General features: G+C 41.2%; 1 non-coding gene across 1 annotated transcript; it reads right to left on the bottom strand.

The window, feature by feature from the left end:
• Positions 1–24,023: 24,023 nt before the first annotated feature.
• Positions 24,024–24,187, bottom strand: LOC116756217. The gene has a single exon (XR_004350586.1). It is a non-coding gene; the product is annotated as a U1 spliceosomal RNA (small nuclear RNA).
• Positions 24,188–25,235: the final 1,048 nt, after the last annotated feature.

Consider the following 25,235-nt stretch of genomic DNA (forward strand, 5'->3'; position numbering starts at 1 on the left):
ACAACACTGTAAAACAACTATACCCCAATTAGAAAATAAATAAATAAAAACAATAAATAAATTACCTGTTTAGTTGGTACCTCTCAGAAAGAGACAGTTTTTTTCACTCTGCTTCACAGATGATTACTACTTCATAATATGTATTATCATTTCTTTCCTATCAAGCTACTCTTGACATATGTCACTGCTTGCTTTAAGTCTAATGCTACCAGCATACGGACATTGTCTGTGTGACAGTTCAATACGATTGGTAATACATGTAGCCTACAGCATTCCTCCCTGTCAGCACATACCTACGTGTTTGTCCACTCTATTTAATCCATTAACACCCAGTGTGGACCGTCGTTCCTCAGAAGGATATTTAGCCCCAACGTAAGACATCATCTATAAATGCGGTGGCTATTACCTTAAATAGGATGATTCCAGTGTTTCATATTTCTAGGAAGGTGTAAGATCCATAATACAGGCCTTGACCTACATGGATAAACAAGCAAATAAAGAACATGGAAGTTCTGTTTGCATATAAATATCAGATAATCTGTAGTTTACATATTGATAGATATGTATTGCTAGGAGTGAACCTGTTAAGATTTGTCAAATTTAACAGATATCAAGCAGGGAACGAAAATTTCATCATGATGAGATATGTGATGGGCCTGGTAGATCAATAAACGCGTTAACAATTTTTAATAATGGGTGGGACTTTTGAATGTTGGTCATTACAGTGTTCCTACAGTTGAAATACAATAATTTTTCATGGCATTGGCTATTGTTACATTTTATGTGAGAATAATAATGACATACATTGCATTCATTTTAAGTACTATTTTTGTAGTTAGATTTGTTGTTAGTTTTTCTTCAAAACCTTCACAAATTTATGGTGGGCTTGGGCTGTGAGTGGTAGTGGTATAGTAATAAATTTTGGTGGATTGTTGTGCTTAATGGTTTTTAACATTTATTTAAGGGGAATGTTACTACTTTTCAGTTATATAGCAACTATTTCTACTGAGCAGTATCCTGAGGTTTGAGATTCTAATAAGATCCTCTTAGGTATATTTCTTTCATAGTATGACGGAAATGCAAATTAAAGCCACAATGTGACATTCATTCACATACAATAAACGGTTATAATCAAGAACCAATAAAAATCATGGCAACAATGCAGAAAAGTTGGAACCCTTACACACTGATTGTGGAAATGTAAAATGGTGCAGCCCATATGTTAAATAGTGTGGCATTTCCTCAAAAAGATGAAAACACACTGAGATTTGGGTTTAAGACCTGCACTCCTAGATATATCCCACAAAGAATTGAAACAGGTGTTCAAACAAAAACTTGTACATGAATATTCATGGCAGCATTGTTGACACTGGCCCAATGGTAGAAACAGAAACAATCTGAATAGCCATCAGTGGATGAATGGATAAGCAAAAGAGGGCAGATCTACAAACTTCCATATTGTTCTGCCATATACAAAAATAGAGTAAAATGGTGCAGCAGCTGTGGAAAACAGTATGGCAGTCTGTCAAAATCTCAAACATAAATTAATGCACGATCCGTGAGTTCCACTTCAGGGAATATACATAAGAGGTTTGAAAGCAGGGGGTGAAACAGATAACCTGTACACCCGTATTCATAGCAGCATTACTCACACTGGCCAGAAGGTGGAAGCAACCCAAGTGTCCATGGATAGATGAATTATATTATTCAACCTTAAAAACTAAGGAAAATCAGACACATGCTACAACAAAAATAAGCTTTAAAGTCACTCTGCTAAGTGAAATAACCTGGTCACAAAAGAATAGATATACGATCCACTTCTATGAGGTATCCAGAGAAGTGAAATTCAGAGACAGAAAGCAGAATGGGGTTGACAAGGGTTGAAGAGAGTTGGTGTTTAATGGACGCAGTTTCACTTGGAAAAATGAAAATATACAGGAGATAGATGGTGAGGATACTTGTACAACAACGTGAATGTGGTTAATGTCATAGAACTGTATGCTTAAAATCGTTTAGTCAGTATTATGTTCAGTAGGTTTAATCACAATGGAAAATGTGAATGAAGTACTGATACATGTCACAACATGCATGAACACTGAAAACATCCCAAGGCAACAGAACCATACACAAAAGGCCATCCAGGTCATACTTACCTTGTGTGCTTTAAATCCATCAAGGCTGTGAAAGTGAGGCAACTTCTTTAAGAACATTTTCATGCTTTGGGCCAGATAGTGAAAGTTGAACTGAGCCTGTGGATTGGATTAGAAGATGAAAACCGTAATGATTTTCATTTGGGGGCTATGTGGGTGTTCCCTGGAAGAGTGTCCCTTTTGGGATAAAACACACTGGAAGTTGTCATTTAAATTGGCATATGTGGAATATCAGTGATGCCTGGAGAATCTGAATTTACAGATTAAGAGTACATTTACTGCTACTACAAGTTTTCTGTATGTTTGAAATTACTGGAAGGTAAATAACTTTTCAAAACAACCGTGTCAATACCATGCCAGAAAAGCAGAGAGGACATCAAATTTCATTATAGGGGACAAGCCCTACCCAGATCCAGTTCACCCGAAGTGGTGAAGCTAACTGCTGTTGTAAGAGTCCACCTGTTATTAAGAGGCACCACAGGAAGATTATACTCAGAGCCACTATGTTTTGGGTGCTGCATATGACCTGGGATATAGTAGAAACAATGGGATCTTTGAATTACAATTTTCCACAACAAACCACCAAAAAAACTGTTACAGGTAATAAATGAATTTCGTAAAGTTGCATGACACAAAAGCAATCAGTTGAGTTTCTATACACTAATAAAGAAGTATCAGAAAGAAAAATTACGAAAATAATTCCATTTTCAACTGCATCAAAAAGAACAAAATACCTAGATATAAATTTAACCAAAGACATGAAAGGCCTGCACACTGACACTATAAGACACTGATACAGAAACTGAAGAAGAAACAAATAGAAAAATATCCCGTGGTCCAGCACTGGAAGAATATTGTTAAAACGTTATCTAGCCAAAGCAGTGTACACATTCAATTCAATCTCTAACAAAATTAAAGTGGCATTTTCCACAGAAACAGAACAATCCTATCATTTGTGTGGAACCAAAATAGACCCCAAGTAGCCAAAGTGATCCTAAGAAAGGAGAACAGGCTGGAGTCATGTGGCTCCCTGACTTCAAACTACACGGCAAAGCTACAGGAACCAAAACAGTGTGGAATTGGCACATAAACAGGCACATGCACCAAGGAACAGGACAGAGAGCCCAGAAATAACCCACACATATGTGGTCAGTTAATTTACGACAAAGTTGCCGAGGACACACAGCGGGGAAAGTCTCCTCAATAAATGATGCCGAGAAAACTTGATACTGTCTGCACCACACACAAAACTACCTAAAACCCACACTTTACTACATCAAGCTCCTCCTCTGCTGGGTCCTCTGAAAATGGAACCCCCTCAGCAGTCGGCCACAAACAGGAAGCTTCTCCCCACTTTTTTTTTCACCTTTTACCCCCATGGTGGTACCTCCCAGACACTGGGTTCCTGTTGCGTGGATGAGGTCCAGTGTCGTCCAGAAGGTGAAGGTCCAGTATGTCCTGAGGAGATTGAACTTCTGTCTGTGTCGACTCAGCCAGGCATTGTCCAGAAGCCAAAGCCCTGGCAAGACCTGAGAGGACCAGGCTCCTGTCAGCAGCAGCAGGAGCCACGTCTGAGCATGGAATCAAGTCCCCCAGCTGAGCACGCAGGAGCCTCAAAAGTGAGAGAGGCGGACTTGGCTCTGCCAGCTGGTATGTGCAGGCCTTGTCGCTTACAGTCCACTGGAGGCTCTGCTCCCGGCTGGCAGGTCTGATGAATCCACTAAATTTGAACATTCAAACTGAAATGGAGGCAAAAATCCCAGGACAAGCCACAAACGGAAAGAAAAATATTTGCAAACTACTTATCTGATAAAGGATTTGTACTCAAATTATACCAAGAACTCTAGAACAAACAACCCCATTAAAAATGGGTAAATATCTGAATGGAGACCTGGCCAAAGAAGACGTACAGATAGTAAATAGGCATACAAAAATGTGCTCAACAACTTATACCCTTAGGGAATGACAACCTAAAACAACAATGAGATAGCATTAACCTGCTGACCTCCAAAGAAATGACACCACCGACTGACGGAGGATGAAGCGCAATGGAAACTGCCCTTCACTGCTGCTGAAATGACTGTAGAGCAAAGCTACACAAATCTCACCTGAGGAGCCCTCATCCTGCCTCCAGCATTTAAGACAGCTGCTCTCAACAACTAGGTCCAAACAAAACAAGGATGCAATTAAGCACAGCACCTCTATTCATAACGGCTAACAACTTAAAGATATCAGTATGTCCTTCAGTAGATGAACGCATAAGCAAACTGCGGTACATCCACGTCAGGGGAGCAAACGATGCCACCCCAAAAATCTATCTGTTTGGCGTAAGGCTTACTTTGGCCTGATTGTTTAAAAAAAGAAGACACAATTTCTGAAAACCATGTCAAGTTTTCCCTTTTGTGAGGGAAATTTACATTCATAAGGGCAATCTCCATTTAAAAGGCTGTCTCCCCTCTCTGTACCAGGAATAGAAGGATGACTAAATCTCAAGAAACTTATCAAAGGAGAAGGCCTGACTTAAGTCTGCAGAACAAATAAACACTTGTTTTCCTCTGTTTCTAAACAAAGATGTTACTTAAGGTGATGGCTTGGGCCATTTCAGGGACTTACCTTTCCCATGCACGTAGGAGGTACGAATGCTATTAAACTTCTCTTTGTTTTTCTCCTGATAATCTTTTATTACAAGGGGTAGGGGCTGTTTTCGACCAAGAACCTAGGAGGGTAGAGGGAAAATTATTTTTCCTCCTATACACGTGCTTCAGAATACTACTCAGAAGTAGGAAGGAATAAACCATCAACCCATACAAAAAACATGGGTGAATCATACACATATATTGCTAAATGAAAAAATCCAATCTGAGGAGGCTACACACTGTATGACCCCATTTCTATGACATTCTGGAACTAGTAAAATAAAGGGAAAAAGTTATGGGTAGGGGTTGAAATGTCCCATGTGATACCTGAGTGATGGAGACCTGCCCCTATGTGTTTGTCTAAATACATAGATATTTACAACCCAACAAATAAATCATAACATACTCAAATCTAGTTATTCAGGATGTGAGAGTGTCACAGGATGAATACAGAATGTGACAAAGAATCTGATTTAGAAATGTATGAAAAAAACTCAGTGTTGGTGGTGGGACAAAATGGGCTGACCTAAGTAACTATGGAAAAGAATAGAACTGGAGAGCAAAGGCAAAATGTACCATCTGTAAATACTGGACTCTATAAGTTCTTTCCCATGGGGGTAGGAGCTAACAATACTGAAACTACCACATCTGTAATCTGGAATGGAGCAAACAATGAATTCAGTATATGACAGAAGTGGAAGCCAGGTATCTTCCATTTGGGGTCGGAAGGTACATATAAACAAAGGCAGAAGGTTACAATTTGCATTTAACAATGGATAGAGTAGACTTCCTCAATTTGAAAACCTTTTGTGCATCAAAAGGTGATATCCAGAGAGAGAAAACACAACCCACAGAATGGAAGAAGATATTTGCACGTAACATATCTGACAAAAGCCTGTTTTTCAGACTACATCAAGAATGTTTACAAATCAGCATAAAGATTACCCAAATTTTAAAAAGGAAAAGGACTTGAATAGACCCTTCTCCAGACAACAAATACAAACAGTCAACAAACTCATGAAAATCTGGCAAACATCAGTAGTCGTGATGGAAATGCAAATTAATACCATAATCCAGTACTCCTCACACACAATGGAACGGTTATAATCAAAAAACAGAAAATACCAAATGTTGGCAGTGATGTAGAGAAACTGGAACCCTTAAACTTTGCTTGGGGAAATGGAAAATGGTGCAGCCTATGTTTACAATATTTTGGCATTTCCTCAAAAAGATAAAAAATACAATTACATGATTTAACAACGCCACTCCTGTTTGAACAGGTGTTCAAAGAGAAACTAGTACATGAATGCTCACAGCAACACTATTCACATTGGCCAAAAGGTAGAAACAACTGAAACAGCCATCAAAGGGTGAATGGATAAACAAAATGGGTAGATCCATAAACTGTCCTGTTATCCTGCCGTATGCAGGAATAAAGCAGTATGTTGGTGCTACTGTAGAAAAGCATAATGGTAATTCCTCAAAAATTTAAACAGAGTTAATGTATGATCTTTCAGTTCCACTTCAGTGTATGTACAGATATTTGTACAAACATATTCATAGCAACATTATTCACAATGCTGCCAAGAGGTGGAAGCAACCCACGTGTCCATTTGACAGACGCATGAATAAATACAATGGATATGATTCAGCCTTTAAAGCTGAAGTAATTCTCACACATGCTACAATGTGGATGAACCCTGACATCACCATAAGTCAATCACAGAAGGACAAATATTGTACGATTCCACTTACATAAGGTATCCAGAGAAGTCAAATTCAGAGATAAAAAGAATGTCGTCGCCAGGAGCTGAGGGCAGTTAGTTAACACATACAGTTTCCCTTGAGAAAAATGAGAAACTCTGGAGATAGACTGTGAGGATATTTGTGCAACAATGTGAGGTAGCTAATGTCACAGAATTTTACACTTAAAATGTTTAAATGGTAAATGTCACGTTACATATTTTTAATCACAATGAAGAGAAATGCATGAATTACTGATGTATGTTACAACATGGATGAATACTGACAACATCCTTAGTGAAAAAAGCCATACAGAGGGCTTCCCTGGTGGCGCAGTGGTTGAGAGTCCACCTGCCGATACAGGGGACGCGGGTTCGTGCCCCAGTCCGGGAAGATCCCACATGCCGCGGGGCGGGTGGGCCCGTGAGCCGTGGCCACTGAGCCTGCGCGTCCGGAGCCTGTGCTCCGCAACGGGAGAGGCCACAACAGTGAGAGGCTCGCATACCGCAAAAAAAAAAAAAGCCATGCAGAAAAGGCCACCCAGATCACATGCTCATCTTGTGCACCTTAAATCCATTAAGACTGTCAAAATAAGGGAAAATCTCAGTAATGGTTTCAGAAAAAGAAAGCTGGATCACAATGGGAAAAGTCCATTTCAAACAGCTGGGATAGCTGGTGAAAGCTGAAATGGGCTTGTGGATTAAATTGTAATGTGGGAACCATATAATTTCTTCATGTTGGGGGTTATGTGATGGTTCTCAGGGAGAGTATCCCTGTTTGGGGTAAACCACACTGACGTATTTTGTGGGAAGTGGCAAATGTGAATACTTTTTACTGTTATGGAAAGTTTTCTGTAACTATGTCTATACCATGCCAGAAAAGCAGAAAAGACATCAAACTTTGTTATAAACGCCAAGACTTACGCAGATCCAGTTCAACCAAAGCTGTGATGGTAACTGGCCTCTCAGGAGTCCACATGGTATTAAGAGACACAGGGAAAAGATTACATTAGGAGCCACCATGTCTTGGGTGCTTTGTATGACCTGGGATACAGCAGAAACAGAGGGATCTTAGAATTACAATTTCTTCACATCACACACACAAAAATTTGTCACAGTAAAATTCAGTAAAGTTGCAGAATAAAATATCAATATACAAAAATCAGCTGAGTTTCTATACACTAATATCAAACCACCATAAGGGTAAATAAAACAATCCCATTTATAATTGCATCAAAAAGAACAAAATACCAAGGAACAAATTTAACCAAGGACATGAAAGACTTGTACTGGGAAAACTATAATGCACTGATAGAAAATCTGAAGACACAAATAAATGGAAAACTATTCCATACTCACAGACTGGAAGAAGTACTATTATTAAAATGCCCATTCTACCCAAAGCCATTTACAGATTCAATGCAATCCCAATCAAATTTCCAATGGCATTTTGCATAGAAATAGAAATAAAATTCCTAACATTTGTATGGAACCACAAAGGACCTTGAACAGCCAAAGCGATCCTGAGAAAGAAGAACATAGCTGGAGGCTTCTCCTCCCTGACTCCAGACTGTATCACGGAGCTGTAGTAACCACAGCAGTGTGGAAACTACACAGACCACAAGCACAAACACAGACCAGAGCAACAGAACAGAGCCCACAAATAAACCCATGTGTGTATGGTTAGTTAATTCATGACAGTGGTGTTGCAGGAAGGGGGACCCCACCAGGGCCCAAGAGTGGGCTCTAGTCTAACACTCGGAAATGAACTGTCCAAGGAGACACACGTGCTGACAAAGCAAGAGACGTCATTGGGAAGGGGCGCCCGGGCAGAGAGCAGTGGGGTAAGGGAGCCCAGGAGGACTGCTCTCCACGTGGCTCTGTCTCGGGTTTTATGGTCATGGGGTCAGTTTCCAGGTTGTCTCTGGCCAGTCAGCTTGCCTGGCTCATATTTGGTCCAACTCAGGGTCCTTCCTGGTGGCACACGCATCTCAGCCAAGATGGACTCCAGCAAGGAGGATTCTGGGAGGTTGGCAGGATATATTATGGGCTGGTGTCTCCTCCCTCCTTTTGGCGCTCCCGAATTCTCCCAGTTAGTTTTCTATGGCAGCATCATGTTCCTTATCAGGACCTTCTGTCGTGAGACAACTCATGCAGGTGGTTATCATGGTGTGTGGCCAAGGTGGGAGGTTTCGGTCAATGAGTCCCTTACAATGGGGCCCAGAACAGACAACAGAGAAAGGACAGTCCCATCAGTTAAAGGTGCTGAGAAAACTAAACACCACCCTCCAAATAATTAATTAGAAACCATATGGAATGAAATGAATATAGACACAAACTTGACAACTTACACAAAAACTCACTCAAAATTGTCCACAGACAAATTACAAACTATAAAAATTCTAGAACAAAACAAAACAAAATCTCTCAACACATGACCTTGGGCCTGGTGATGAATTTTAACACAGAACACCAAAAGCCAATCTATGCAAGAAAAAAAATAGTAATGTGAACTTCATAAAATTAGAAATTTCTACTCTGTGAAAGACCTTATTCAGAAAACCAAAAGACAAACCACAAATTGGGAGAAAAATATTTGCAAAACACATATGTAATAAAGGATCTGTACTCAAATTGTACCAAAAACTCTAGAACAAAAAACACCATTAAAAATGGGTAAAGATCGGAACAGACTCCTAGCCAAAGAAGACATACAGAGTGCAAATATGCATACAAAAAAGTACTCAACATCATATACCATTAGGGAAACACAAATTAAAACAATGGGATAGCCCTGAACACCTATTCGAACTGCTGAACTGCAAAAAATGACAATATCAATTGTTGGAGGGGGAAGAACAGGAAGGTCTCCTTGGCTGGTAGAGTACAGGCACAGTCACTTTAGAAGACAGTTGGCAGGTTTTTTTTCAAAAACTAAACAAGTCTACCCATAGGATCCAAATCCTCAGTATTTAGCCAACTGCTCTGAAAAACTGTGCTCAGACAAAAACTAGCATAAAATGATGTACATCAGCTCTATTCGTAATGGCTAAAAGCTTAAAGATATTAGGATGTCCTGTAGATGAATACATAAGTAAACTGAGGCACCCACATGTGAGGGGAGCAGAATATGGACCCTAAAATATGTTTGACGTAAGGATTATTTGGGGCCAATTAATTTTTAAAACTTGCAAACACCAGAGAATACCTGTAAACCCATAAGAAGTTGCCTTTTCATTGTGTCCAGACAGGATCCACAGGAGTCAGACTCTGAATGTGGAGAAGCTTTAAGAAAATTTAACCAAATTTTTTTATGTTTTCATTTTTTAGGTATGTACAAAGAGATATACAATTTTCCAAACTGTCACAAATGACTTAAAAAGCTCTGTCAATAAAAAGCAAAGTGGTATTAAAAAAAAAGTTGCCTTTTTATGAGGGAAATTTACATTTACTAGGGAAATCTCCACTTGTAAGGGTGTCTCCCTCTCTGTACCAGTAATTGAAGGCTAAATAAATCTCAAGAAAATCTTGTCAGTGAAAAAGGCCTGACCTAAATCTGCACACCAGCCATAACCATGTTTACTGTGCTTTGCCTGATAACCCCCCATTACTGGGCTACTTTCCTCCCCTGACATTTTCCTTCTGTTTTTAGCTGAGGATAACATTTAAGGTGATGGCTTGGGCCACTTCAGGGGGTTATTCAGTTTTCCTGGGTATCTACCATATATACCAGAGATGTACAAGTTATTAAATTTCTGATTTTTTCTCCTGTTAATCTGCCTTTTATTACAGGGGGGACTCTCAACCAAGAACAAAGAAGAATAGAGGGAAAATTATTTTTCCTCTCATACAATATAGCAATAGAAAGAAATAAACCATTAACCCATGCTAAGACAAGGACATGTATATTGCTAAGCCTGTAAAATAAAATACGTGTCCTTAAAGAATCACAAGTTGTTTTAGGGTAGAGGTAAAATAAGTAGACAGACCGTCATGAATTATTTTATGGTAAGGTTCCATTAAGTAAATAGGTTGTCATGAGTTTCTGGAAGATGTTCTGTGTGACTTGATTCAAGTAAAAAACATACAAACACAATGAACTCTAAACTAAGGGAAATACAAGCAGACCAATTAACATCCCAGGTCCCCTTCTCCCTGCTAATTGTCCTCATGCTGTTCTGGGCTTTCCCTCTCCCGGGACACAGAAGGAACAGACACAGAGTCATTTGGCAGCTCCCCTTAGATCTGACCCCACCCGCTGTCTTCATCTCCCCCACATGCCCACCCAGTGAGGACACTGTACCAGAGGGAGTCTCAGGAATCATTGGTCCTGATGTGTCAGGACTTTTTTGATTACAAGGAACTAGACACACTTACTCAATAAAATAAATTAATATTTTAAATGGTGGAAATAATACTGGCAAGAGGCAAGTTTAAGGATGGGTTTGGACCTAACAGATCCAGGGACTCACACTCTTCCGATCTGACCTGGTCCCTCTTCAACCCTCCATCCTACTGAGTGCCTAGGGATGGCCCCAATTCACAGGCACAGTCTCTGTCACTATGCCCGGGGCTTGCAGCAACTCCATACTGACACCCACCCAATGTCCATTCTATCAATACCTGGAAGGGTTTCTCCCTCCCTAGGGCTCCATGAAAACCCATGGCTTGGGATGCCTTTGGCTTAGCTTGGGTCACATTCCCATCCTTGAACGCATCACAGCAAGCCGAGGACAGAAAATGGGACTAGCTAGATGTGGATCATACACCCATCTTTGAGGTGGGTGGAACGTGGGGTCAGCCTTCTGAAACTGTTTGGACTGGAAGCAAGTGAGAGGTAGTTCCCAAAGGGGAGCTGAGGTGCTGCACTTGGACATAAGGACAGATGCTGGCTCGGTGAAAGCATGAGATTCCACGTCACTGAGAGCCCGCGGCACAGCACAGAATCTGAAGCCCAAGGCAGGAAGGGATTCACGTAGGGTCAGCAGCTGCAGCCACCCATCCAGTGTTCTTGCTGTCCTCCTGGGACACCAAGCAGCTCTTCCGCTTGCTGAAAAGCAAGATGGGTGGTGACGGTGGTAAACACCAGGCTCCTGCCTTGGGCACTGGGTCCTGGAATATCAGAAACCACCCAGAAGAGCCTGTGTGCCCTCAGAAAACACACAGACCTCATTTGTGTCTCTGGGAAGTGGGAGCCCAGGAGTCACACCTGCCCCCTGGCCACATGAATCACCCATCCTTGATGAACAAATGTGCTCATTTTCCAGTCTCTTCTCTCTCCTTCACTAAGAGCAGAACCAGATGCTAGGTTGGTAAGGAAATTCTTGCTCAATTAATTATCAGGAAGCTCAAGGATTATTCCATACCATGGAATCCATAGTTGGCAGGCTTCCTCCAAAAGCCCCACAGATGCACGTGGCTCTCTCTCCAAGACCATGCAGCCTTGGTGTGAAACCGCCTACTGGGAGGCCCAGTTGCTTCCATATCATTGACTCTTAATAAGTATGAATGTCAAAACTTTGGTTACAACTGTGAGGCCAAAGGATTGCAGGGCCACGGTATGCTGTCTGGTTTTGTGGTCATATGCAACGTTTGGTGGGTTATTACCTCACTTGGCAGGTTAAGAGGCTGTAGCAGGAGGCCCTTTCCTCAACCACATGGATGTAGAGAACTGAAACATCCCAGGGGGCTGTCTGTGCTGCCCAGGTAGCTGTTCAACTGCCCAGCAGCAAGGTCAGCTCAGTAATTGGTCATGGGGGCTTAACAGGGTCCAGGCTGGCCTGGGCTAGAGGAACAGAGATGCCTGACAAATGGTCAGAGGTCAAGGTCTGCACAATGTTCACTGCAGCTCTACTTACAATAGCCAGGACATGGAAGCAACCTAAGTGTCCATCAACAGATGACTGGATAAAGAAGATGTGGCACATATATACAATGGAATATTACTCAGCCATAAAACAAAACGAAATTGAGTTATTTGTAGTGAGGTGGATGGACCTAGAATTTGTCACACAGAGTGAAGTAAGTCAGAAAGAGAAAAACAAATACCGTATGCTAACACATATATTTGGAATCTAAAAAAAAAAAAATGGTCATAACCTAGGGGCAAGACGGGAATAAAGACGCAGACCTACTAGAGAATGGACTTGAGGATACAGGGAAGGGGAAGGGTGAGCTGGGACGAAGTGAGAGAGTGGCACGGACAAATATACACTACCAAACGTAAAATAGATAGCTAGTGGGAAGCAGCCGCATAGCCCAGGGAAATCAGCTCGGTCCTTTGTGACCACCCAGAGGGTGGGATAGGGAGGGTGGGAGGGAGGGAGATGCAAGAGGGAAGAGACATGGGGACATATGTATACGTATAACTGATTCACTTTGTTGTAAAGCAGAAACTAACACACCATTGTAAAGCAATTATACTCCAATAAAGATGTTAAAAAAAAAAAGTCAAGGTCTGTGCTGTCTGAGACTTGATTGTCTACTGATACCCACTCAGATGGGACAAATGATTCCTCCAGTCCCAGGAGGGTCCCACCAGCCCTCAAGAAGGTAGCCCCTGAGGGCTGGCCAGTTGCTGCACCCAGTCCTGTATAAGTCCACATATGTCTTCTGAGTGCCCTCCTGTCTGGGCTCTGCTGGAACCTGGGGCTGCCCAGGCAGAGTGGGACAGCACCATCCTTCCCAGGTGGGAGGGAGGGCAGAGAGAAACCCTTCGTGATTTCTGACCACCTCCACACCCTTGACTGAGGTTGAGTTGGATTTGAAACAGTCTAAGACAGTACAGACATTTCATTCTTCTCTCAGAACCCAGGACTGGTGGACAAAAAAAGTGGCCCAGCAAACACCCTGACTCACATGTGACCCTGGGAGAATCCTGTCCATCTGGGAGCCTCAGAGAGATGGAGAGGGAGAAGGAGGATGAGGGAACGTTACCCTTAAACTAACTCTAAGCCTAACATGATAACTTATAACCCTAACCTCTAACCCTAAACCTAACAACCCTAATCTGAGAAACGGGACCCTCAACCCTGGCACCTTACCTCTAGTCCCTGATCCTGACCCTTTAACCATAACCCTCTACCCTGACCCTCCAACCCCGACCATAACCGTAAACTGTGACCCTAAACCAACTCTGACCACAGATCTAAAACGTAGTGAACTGTATACCAAGGGATGACTGTATAAATTCTGAATAAACCTAGGGAATAAATCTTCATAACCTTGCATTTAGCAATGGTTTCTTAAATCTGACACCAAAGTAAAAGAAATGAGAGAAAAAAGAAATAAATTGGATTTCCTCAAATTTAAAAAACATCTGTACATTAAAAGATGCTATCTAGAAAGTTAAAGAAAGCCCTCAGAATGGAAGAAAATATTTGCACATTATATATCTGATAAGAGTCTGTTCCTCAGAAGGTATAAGAAATTTTACAGTTTATCCAAACAAGACAAAGAACCCAATTTTCAAAATGGACAAAGGACTTGCACAGACCATTCTCCAAACAAGACAAAAAAAACGGTCAACAATAAAAAATAAATAAAATAAAATTCAAAACAACAAAAAAGGGCTTCCCTGGTGGCACAGTGGTTGAGAACCCGCCTGCTGATGCAGGGGACACGGGTTCGTGCCCCGGTCCGGGAAGATCCCACGTGCCGCGGAGCGGCTGGGCCCGTGAGCCATGGCCGCTGAGGCTGCGCGTCCAGAGCCTGTGCTCCGCAACGGGAGAGGCCACAACAGTGAGAGGCCCGCGTACCGCAAAAAAACAAAAATAAAACAACAACAAAAGAAAATGGTCAACAAGCACATGAAAAGATGTCAAACATCAGCAGTCAGGATGGAAATGAAAATTAATACCATGATATGATAGCCCTTCAAACATACAAGAATGGTTATAATTTTTTAAAAAACAACTAAAAAACGAGATACTGGCAAAAATACAGAGAAAAGGGAGCTTTTAAACAGGGCTTATGGGAACATAAATAGGTGCATCCTATGTGTACAATACTTTGACATTTCCTCAAAAAATTAAATGTACAATACAATGTGGTTGAACAACTTCATTCCTAGTTATAGACACGAAAGACTTGAAAACATGTGTTCAAACAAAAACTCGTACATGAATATTCATTGCAGCATTGTTCACAATAGCCAAAAGGTAGAAATAATTGAAATGTCCCATCAACAGGTGAGTAGACAAACAAAATGGGGTATATCCATAAAGTAAGATATTATTCTGCCATATAAACGAACAAAGTAAAATGGTGCAGCCACTGTGGAAAACAATATGGCAGCTCCTCAAAGAGTTAAGCATAGAGTTGACATGTGATCCATCGATTCCACTTCAGGGTATTTACTCAAAATATTTGAAAGCAGGGACTGAAACAAGTATTTGTACACTCCTATTGATAGCAGCATCATTAACAGTAACAAAATGTGGAAGCAACCCAAGTGTCCACTGACAGATCAATGGATCAGTAAAATGTGGTATATAATACACAAGAGTATTATTCATCCTTGGAAACTAAGGAAATTCTGACACAAGCTATAACGTGGATGAACCTTGAAGCCACTATGCTAAGCGAAGTAAGTCAGAGTAGGACAAATTATCTGATTCCATTTCCATAAGATATCCAGAGAAGTCAAATTCAGAGACAGAAAGGATGTGGTTGTGAAGAGCTGAGAGGATTTATTGTATAATGGATACAGTTTCACTTGGGGAACATGAAAAAGTTCTGGAGATCGAAGGTAGAAATGTAGAAACGGAAATGTAGTTAATGCCCCTGAACTATATACTTAAAATGGTAAGGGCTATGCTATGTATTATATTTTGATCACAATGAAAAATATGAAGTGCTGATACGTGTTACAATAAGGATGAACACTGACAACATATTAAGTGAAAGAAACCATGCAGGAAAGGCCACCCAGATCATAAACTCATCTTGTGCACTTTAAACGCATCAATGTTTTGAATACGAGGAAAAATCTCAGTAATGCTTCCTGAAGACGAAAACTGGATCAGAATGGAAAAAGACATTTTCATAGTGTCAGGGCAGATGGTGAAAGTTGAAGTGGGCCTGTGGATTGGATTAGTATGTGGAAACTGTAATGATCCTCATTTGGGGGTTATGTGCTGGTTCCCCGGGAGAGTGTCGCTGTTCGGGGTAAAACACACGGGAGTATTTTGTGTGAAGTGCCAAATGTGTGTACTCTGTACTGCTATTTAAAGTTTTCCATACATTTGAAATTATTGGAAAATAAATTACTTTTCGAAACAACTGTGTCAATAACAGGACAGAAAAGTAGAAAAGACATCAAACTTTGTTACAGGGGCCACCCTACCCAGATCCTGCTAATCAAAAGTGATGATGCTAACCGCCCTTGTAGGATTTCACATGTTTTACGGGGAACTGTGGGAAGATTGTAATAGTAGCCACTATGTCCTGGGTGTTGTGCATGACCTGCCTGTGATAGAAACAATGGGGTTTCTAATTCTAGTTTTCCCCATCAAACCACAAAAAAACTGTTAGAATTATTAAATGAATTCAGTAAAGCTGCAGGATACAAAATCAATACACTAAGATCACTTGTGTCTCCATACACTAATAAGGAACCATCTGAAAGAGAAATTGAGAAAACAATCCCATTTACAGTAACATCAGAAAAACCAAATACCTAGGAATGAATTTAGCCCAAGACATGAAAGCCCTGCACACTGAAAACGTGAAGACATTGATGAAGAAATTGAAGACACAAATAATGGAAAGATAGCCTGTGCTCACGGATGGAAAAAATTAGCAGTGTTAAAATGTCCGTTCTACCCAAAACAGTACACATTCAATGCAACTCCTACCAAAATTCCAGCAGCACTGTTCACAGAAACTGAACAAAGAATTCTAACATTTCTGTGGTCCACAAAGGACCCCGAACAGCCAAGGGGATCCTGAGAGAGGAGAGCAGCAGCTGGAGGAAACTCACTGCCTGACTTCAAACCATATTACAAAGATACATTAAGCAAACAGTGTAGAAATAGCACAGAAAGAGGCCCACGGACCAGAGGGACAGAACAGAGCCCAGAAATAAGCCCACACACGTGGCCAGTTAACTGATGCCAAAGCTGCCAAGGACATACATCAGGGAAAGGACACTCCCCTCAATAAACTGCCTGGAAAATGGAACATCACAAGCCCAAGAGGGACATTGGACAACGTCTGCACCACACACAATACTCACTGAAACCCACAATTTTCCACGCCAAGCCCTTCCTCCACCGGGTCCTCTGAAGACTAACCAGCCCCACCCCAGCCCCCAGCAGTCAGCCACACACATGAAGCTTCTCCCTCATGTTTCCTCACCTCTTCTCCCCACAGCGGCACCTCCCAGCCGGGCCTGAGGAAACCGAGCTCGTCTCAATGTGGATGCAGGCCCGCACTGTCCTGAAGCCAAACCCCTGGCTGGTCCGGAAGAGACCAGGCTCCAGTCAGCTGTGCAGGGAGCCAAGTCTGATGAAAGAACAGGCAGGGGCTGCACTAGTAAGAGGGGTAGGCTTGTCGCCTTCTGCTGGCAACCTAGCAAATGCAGGCCTCACCCTCTCCAGTTCAGTGGAGCCAAGTCCTGCGCTGGCCATCCTGCTGCAGCCACTAAATTTTGAAACTTCAAAATGAAGGAGGCAAATATCCCATGACATCTCAATAAAGAGTTACAGAGCAATAAGAAACCATATACAATGAAATGAATGTAGACACAAACTTTACAACTTACACCACCAAATGTCATTCAAAATTGTCCACAGACAGGTTTAAAAACAGAAAACTATAAATATTACAGAAGAAAACCTACACAGCCATGGGTTTGGTCAGGAAGATCATGAGCTTTGACTTCTAACATACAACAGGAAAAGCCCACAAATAAAAGGAAAAATAATAACGTACTTCATAAAATTAAAAATTTCTATTCAGTGAACTACTTTATTCAGAAAACCAAGAGAAGCAATAACCTGGGAGAAAAAATATTTGCAAAACATATATCTGATAAAGAATTTGTACGCACATTATTACAACTATAAAGCAAACACTTTCATTACAAATGGGTAAAGATCTGAACAGACACCTGGCCAGAGAAGATAAACAGATAATCAACAAGTGGACAAAAACATGATCAACATGATGGGACGGACAGACGGCCTCCTGAGATCCAGTCTGGCAGTACTTTCCAAGCCAAACGGGTCTCACACCTTGAGATCCATCTATCACGCCTCCAGTATTCACATAACTGCTTTGAAAAACAGTATCCAAACAAAAACAAGGATGCTATTATGCACAGAACTTCTACTCATAATGTCTAAACCTCACAGGAATCAGGATGCCTTCAGAAGATGAATGCATAAGCTAATTGCGTACACCCATGTGAAGGGGAGCAGAATATGACACCCCAAAATATGGAATTTCAAGAGAACCTAAGGAGCTAAAACAATTTTTAGAAAGAAAATCAAAGTTGGAGGCTCACACTTCCCAATATCAAATGTTAATATAAAGCAACAGCAACTAGAACATGGTGACACTGGCATAAAGATATACATAGAGATGAATGGAACTGAATACAGATCCCAGAAATAAACTCACCTATCTAGAATGAACTGATTTTAGGTAACAGTCAACAAAATTAAATTGGGGGAAAACAGTGTTTTCAACAAATGGTCCTAAGCAATTGGCTATCCACATGCAGAAGAATGAAACTGGACCCTTGCCTCATACCACATAGAAAAATTAATTCAAAACAGGTAACAGGGGCTTCCCTGGTGGCGCAGTGGTTGAGAGTCTGCCTGCCAATGCAGGGGACACGGGTTCGTGCCCCGGTCCGGGAAGATCCCACACGCCACGGAGCGGCTGGGCCCGTGAGCCATGGCCGCTGAGCCTGCGCATCCGGAGCCTGTGCTCCGCGTCGGGAGAGGCCACAACAGTGAGAGGCCCGCGTACGGCAAAAAAACAAAAAACAGATAACAGGCTTAAATGTAGTAAATTACAGTCAATCCCCTATATTCACGGGTTCTACATCTGTGGATTCCACCAACTCCAGACAGAAAATATTAGAAAAAAAATTACGGTAAGTTTCAAAAGGCAAAATTTGAATTTGCCATGTGCCAGCAACTATTTACATAGCATTTACACTGTATTTACAACATTTATGCAGCATTTACATTGTATTAGTTATAATAAGTAATCTAGAGATAATTTAAAGTGTACAGGAAGATGTGCCCAGGTTATATGCAAATACTATACTTTTTTTTTTTTTAACATCTTTATTGGAGTATAATTGCTTTACAATGGTGCTATACCCTTTTATACGAGACTTCAGCATCCGTGGATTTTGTTGTCCCTGGGTGTTCTGGAACCAATCCCCCACAGACATCAAGGGACTACTGTATAATCTCTTCAATAAAACATGGGAATTAATCTTCATAACCTTGGATTTAGCAATGGTGTCTTAGATCTGACACCAAAGCACAAGCAACAAAAGAAAAAACAGGTAAATTGGATTTCTTTAAAATTACAAACTTTTTGCAACCAAAGATGCAATCCAGAAAGTGGAAAGACAGCCCACAGAACGGAAGAAAATATTTACACATTACGTACTGATGAGTCTTTAACCAAATTACATCGAGAACTGTTACAACTCATCAACAAAAAGACAACCCAATTTTAAAGATGGACAAAGGACCTGAACAGTACTCCACACAAGACATACAAATGGTCAACGAGCAGATGAAAAGATGTCAAACATCATTAGTCATGATTGAAATGCAAAGTAAAACCACAATGCAATAACTCCTTCACACATTCTAAAACCGTTATAATCAAGAAAGCTAAAAATAACAAATCTTGGCAACAATGTAGAGAATTTAAAACCCTTAAATATTACTTGTGTAAAGGTAAAATGGTGCCACTTATGTTTACAATATAAATATACAAATACCATATCGTTCAAAAACTCCACTTCTAGATATACACAGGCCAGAGTTGAAAACAGGTGCTCATACAGAAACCTAAAGAAAATGGGGTAGATCCATAAACTGCCATATTATTCCACCATAAAATTTATAAAGTATAATGGTGCAGCCTCTGTGGAAAACAGTATAGCCGTTCCTCAAAAAATTCAACACAGAATTAAGGTATGATCCATTAATTCCACATCAGAGTATATACTCAACAGATTGAAAGCAGAGACTGAAAGAGATATTTGTACACCCATATTCATAATAGCATTAACACAACAGCAAAAGGTGGAAGTGACCCAAGTGTCCCCTGATGAATGGATAAACTAACTGTATCGTACACAGGATGGAATATTATTTAGCCTTAAAAACTAAGGAAATTCTGACACACGCTACGATGTACGTGAACCCTGAAGTCCTTCTGACAAGTGAAATAACCCTGTCACAAAATGTCAAACATGATATGATTCCACTTATACGAGGTACCCAGGCAAACCGTATACTTAAAAACCATTTAAATGGAATATGTTATGTAATGTATATTTAATCACAACAACAAAAAATCCGTGAAGTACCAACACACGTTACCAATACGGATGAACACTGAAAACACCCTTTGTTAAAAAATAAAAATAAAAAAGCCATATAGAAAAAGCCAACCAGATCACATACTCACCTTGTGCGCTTTAAGTCCATCGAAGTTGTGAAAATGAGAGAAAGTATCAGGAATGGTTCCCAGAAAAGAAAACTGGATCAGTATGGGAAAAGACATTTCCATTGACTTGGGGCAGCTGGTGGAAGTTGAAGTGGGCCTGTGGATTGGATTCTAATGTGGAAACCATGATAATAATTTCCTCATTTGGTGGTTACCTGCGAGTTGCCTGGAAGAGTGCCCTGGTGTGGGTAAAACACACTGAAGTACTTCGTGTGGAGTGGCTAATGCAGTGAAGCAAGGACGGCTGGGGAATCTGAGGGTGCAGATACACAGGACTTTGTTCTGCTATTGGAGTTTTCTGTATGTTTGAAATTACTGGAAAGTAAATAACTTATCAAAACCGCACCAGAAAACCGGAGAAAACATCACACTTCCTAACAGAGGCCACGCCCTACCCAGATCCAGTCGCGGACCTAATTGCCCTCCTAGGAGTCCACGTGTAATTTATAAGCACTGTGGGAAGATTTGATTAGAAGCCATTGTGTCTTGCGTGCTGTGGACGACCTGGCTGTGAAAAAAGCAGTGGGATTTCCAAGTTCCAATTTTCTACATCATTCCACAAAAAAACTATTAGAACGAATCAACGAATTCAGTAGGGTTACAAAATCAATACACAAAAATCAATTGTGTTTCTAAACACGAATCACAAACCATCAGAAAGAGAAAGAATCCAGTTTACAACTGCATCCCAAAGACCAAAATACCAAGGAACAGATTTAACCAATGACGTGAGAGACCTGCACACTGAAAACTTTTAAGACCTTGATGAAGAAATTGCGGAAGACACAAATCAGTGGAAAGACACCCCGTGCTCGTGGGGCGGAAGAATACTGCTAAAATGGCCGTTCTGCCCAAAGCAGGCTGCGCCGTGAATGCAGGCCTTGCCTAACCTCCGATGGTGTTTGTCACAGAAACGGAGCAAATCCTCCTAATGTCTGTGTGGAGCCACAAAGGACCCCAAAGGGCCAAGGCGACCCTGAGAAAGGAGAACAGGCTGGAGGCACCTCCCTCCCTGACTTCACACTACATGGCGAAGCTACAGTCACCAAAACAGTGCGGAACTGGCTCAAAACAGACGCACAGACCAGAGGGACGGGACACAGAGCCCAGGATCCAACCCACACGGGCGGGGTCCGTTAATTTACGACAAGGGGGCCAAGGACACACCGAGGGGAACGGCAGCCCCACGGTAAACGGTGCTGGGAAGACTGCACACCCCATAACCCACGCGGCTCCACCGCACACCAGCCTGACCGAAAACCCAGCTTTGCACACCAAGCCCTTCTGGGTAGCACGAAGACGGACCCCCCGCCGCCAGCCGTCAGTCGCCCCCAGGAAGCTTCTCCCCACTTTTCCCCAATTTTCCTCACCTTTTCCTCCCGGCGTCGCCTGCGACCTCAGGAAACCCAGCTCCCGTCAGCGTGGACACGGCCCCGTGTTGTCGTGAAGCCGAAACCCCAGCGAGTCCTGAGGATACCGAGCTCCTGTCAGCGGAGACGCCGAGCCCAGCGTCCCAACCGCAGCACTGCCGTCGACTGAGGAGACACAACTCCTCTCAGCTGCGCTCAGAGCCGAGTCCGCGGGGAACGCGCATGCGCCGTGAGTCAGAGAGGCGGGCTCGGCGCCACCCTGTGGTCCGTGCGGGAAGTGCAGGCCGCGCCTCCCTCACGGGTCAGAGTTCACGCCCTTCTCTTCCTGCACTACGTGGAAGACACTCTATAAATGGCAATACTGTAGCTGTCGTGAGCTTCTGGCAGATGCTCCGGATGACTTCATCGAGTCAGAAGGTCAGATTCCATTCACGCTGAGATGTGGTAAGTCACACTTTCTAAATGACCTTCCAGCTCCATTCTAAAGAGCTCTCTTATAATCACCTATTCCGTTTTGATTCTGCCTTCACGAGTACAAGAATCCAAGCTCAAGAGCCTACACACTGTATGACCCCATTTGTATGACGTTCTGGAAAAGGCAAACTAAGAGGTGGCAAACAGATCACGCCATAAGTTCAGATACCTTAGCGATGGACCTGTCTAAACCACAGATTTTTACGGTTCCACGAGTCAACTGAAACCTATTCAAATCAAGCAATCAAGGAAGTGGGAGTGTCACAGGGTAGAATACACGTAATCTAAAATGTATGAAAAAGCTCACTGTCAGTAACTTTAGAAATGAACTTTAGAAATGAACAGAACATCTAGACTAAAGGCAAAATGTGCTGTACGTAAACAGCAGACTCTATTTTATAAAGTTCTTTCCCATGGGGGTAGGAGCTAAGAATATTGAAACGGCTATATCTGTGATCTGGAATAGAACAAGCAATGAATTAAATAAACGGACTTGGGCATGAGAACAGATGCTTGAGGGATCATAGATCTTACAACACAGTCATTCTCTGGGGCATTATTTCCGAATTCTGTAGTGTAGACGTTGTGTATCTACAAATCTCCATAGATGTGTGACTTTTTGATTTGGTAAGAAGGCCTTTTGCATACACTTTAGTTGGAGTAGGCTGGTTCAGATGAAAACCTGCTAAAGTATTCCTATATATTTATATGGAATTTCTAAAGTAAGTCTATATTGTTTACAGTATAAGATACTAGCTCTTATAGTATCTGGTTTACTGTGAGAATCTACCTTTATGACAGAAATTATCTTAGGAGACGTCAAGGAATCAAGTAATTCATGTACTTGTTCATGTTTAAATAGTACCTGAAGAGTCTGAGAAGCTTTTTTGTTTCTATATTATTTCAAAGAAGCAAATTGTTCTAAAATCGAACCTGTTACTGGTGTATAGATTTACCATTTTATTTAGACAATTTGGCGTGTCCTAAAAAGTGTCATAGGTCAGTTCAACTTAACTTTTAGTAAGAAATTAGGTTCAGTAGTGTCTAGACTACTTATTTTAGTGAACACATATTTTTCTGTTATATGTTTAATTTAAAAGCAACCAGAGCAAACATAGTAAGTCAGATTCTGGTTTTGGAGTGTCCATAAATTCCGTTCTGAGCATGAACAATTCCTTAATTACAGATATACAGTCACATGATTTCCCTTTATGGGTGTTAGAGAATTATTGGATGAAAAGTGTTACATCACCATCAACAGATGAATGGATAAAGAAGATGTAGTATGTATATGCTATGGAATATTACTCAGCCATAAGAAAGAATGAAATCCTGCCATTTATGACAACGTGGATGGACCTAGAGGGTATTATGCTAAGGGAAATAAGTTGGACAGAGAAAGACAAATACTGTACGATTTTACTTATATGTGGAATCTGAAAAACACAACAAATGAACAAACATAACAAAACCAAAACAGACTCATAGATACAGAGAACAAACTGGTGGTCACCAGAGGGAATGCGGTGGGAAGATGGGTGAAATAGGTGAAGGGGATTATGAGGTACAAACTTCCAGTTATAAAATAACTAAGTCACAGGGTTGTAACATAGAACACAGGGAATGTAGTCAATAATATTGTAACACCTTTGTATGGTGACAGATAGGAACCAGAATGACACGGTGATCAATTTGTAATGTATATAACATTGAATCACTATGTTGTATACTTGAAACTAATGTAATATTGTGTGTCAACTATATTTCAAATTTTTAAAAAAGGAAAAATGGAAAGCTGTATTGTTCATAAATAATTATAAACTATTTCCCTTGAGAGTATAGATGAAGAGCACAGAATTTCAGGATACAAGGTTTCCCTGTAAGCAGCACTACTGAACAGATTTTAAACAGTTTTCCTTGTGTTTCTTTTTCTTTTTTTAACAGGGGAAAGCGCGAACGCAGTCCCCTACTATGACAAATTATGCAGTTGAGTTTCCTACATTTGGGGAAATCACAGGGGTCAGCCCATCCAGAGTGCAATGGATAAGCCTCAACCTCGGAAAACCACCTTCGTGATCATGGTATCTCCCCTGCCAGGTAAGTATCCTTGCGTTTCTTAACCATTACGGGTCATTGGTTCCTTTAATGGCCTTCCTGTTCACAATATTTACACATATTCTTGTCTAGGGGCTCCCAATTAGAGCACAAAGTTTTGCTCTTTTTTTTTTTCCTGTAGAGGAGTTATTTTGCCTAGAGAGCCAAAAATTTCTATCAATTATCAGCTTATTTTCTAAATCTTTCCAAAAATGTCCTTTCACACTTATTGGAATGAGGAGGTGATGGTTAAAGGGTTCAGAGTTTCATTATGCAAGATAAATAAGTTCCGGAGATCTGCTATACAGCATAGTGCCTACACCTAAAACTATGGTAGCACATATTTAAAATATGCTAAGAGGATAGGGCAGATCTTGTGTCACATGTTCTCGTCACATCAAGCAGTAACGACAACAATAATAACAATAGTATTATAGGAGGCAGAATGAAGCTTTGGGGGGCGATAGTATGTTTATGGCCTTGATATTGATGATGGTTTCGTGACCTTGGTATTAATGATCATTTAATGTCTATACACTAATCCCCAAACTCAATGAGTTGTATGCATTAAATATGTACAGCTTTTCTTTTGCACAGCAAAGGAAACCATAAGCAAGATGAAAAGACAACCCTCAGAATGGGAGAAAATATTTGCAAACGAACCAACTGACAAAGGATTAATCTCCAAACTATACAAGCAGCTCATGCAGCTCAATATCAAAAAAACAAACAACCCAGTCCAAAAATGGGCAGAAGACCTAAATAGAGATTTCTCCAAAGAAGATATACGGACTGCCAACAAACACATGAAAGGACGCTCAACATCACTAATCATTAGAGAAATGCAAATCGAAACTACCATGAGATATCATCTCACACCAGTCAGAATGGCCATCATCAAAAAATCTACAAACAATAAATGCTGGAGAGGGTGTGGAGAAAAGGGAACCCTCCTACACTGTTGGTGGGAATGTGAATTGATACAGCCACTATGGAGAACAGTATGGAGGTTCCTTAAAAAACTAAAAATAGAACCACCATATGACCCAGCAATCCCAC

Source organism: Phocoena sinus, chromosome 6 (assembly GCF_008692025.1).
Source record: "Phocoena sinus isolate mPhoSin1 chromosome 6, mPhoSin1.pri, whole genome shotgun sequence".
NCBI lineage: Eukaryota > Metazoa > Chordata > Mammalia > Artiodactyla > Phocoenidae > Phocoena > Phocoena sinus.